The following is a 693-nucleotide window of genomic DNA, read 5'->3' on the forward strand; positions in this document are numbered from 1 at the left end:
CCATTTTATCCAGGGGAGCTGATCTCTGTCAACTGGAGATGAGTTGTAAAAGCGGGAGATCCCCAGGCCCCACCTGGAGGATGGCAACCCTATAATTGCTACAGCACTATAACAATTGCTGCTTTTTTAATTTAACCCCCCCCCCTCAAAAAGGCCTCTGGTAGAATGTCAAGGAAAATGGCAGTGACAAGTGCCTGATACAAGGAAAATGCTGTTGATGTGGACGAGGCCTTTGAAACTGTGCAGATAGTTTCAGGCCTGTTTAAGCCAGGAAAACGACACATGTGGAAAGGATAAGCCCCTTCTCCCCACATGCCTCGGTCTTGACTCAAATTAGGGCCAAAGGCACATGAAAATTCAGCTTCATAAATTGCTGAGAATTCCATTTTTGGAATGTCTGGTTTTAAAGGGCCTACAGTGTAGCACGTAGTTAGACCCTTAGAGCAGGTCTGCAGTTGGCGGCGGGAGGTAGAACCCAACATTTTTTGTTGTTGAGCTGAGGGACAGAGCCCAGCCCTAAAGCTTAAATGTTTACTCAAGGTGTTCAGTTTAAAAAAGGGGTGAAGTGAACCAAGGGGGGGGGAATGGCAGGGGCCAAGTTTTTGTGGACAGTTGGTGAGCCTAGAAAAACAGAAGGGGAACATTCAAAGGTGCTATGGATTGATAAGGAGCCATTAATCAAAACACACACAT

This window comes from Gekko japonicus, unplaced genomic scaffold (genome assembly GCF_001447785.1).
Source record: "Gekko japonicus isolate JY-2015 unplaced genomic scaffold, Gekko_japonicus_V1.1 scaffold246, whole genome shotgun sequence".
NCBI classification, from domain to species: domain Eukaryota; kingdom Metazoa; phylum Chordata; class Lepidosauria; order Squamata; family Gekkonidae; genus Gekko; species Gekko japonicus.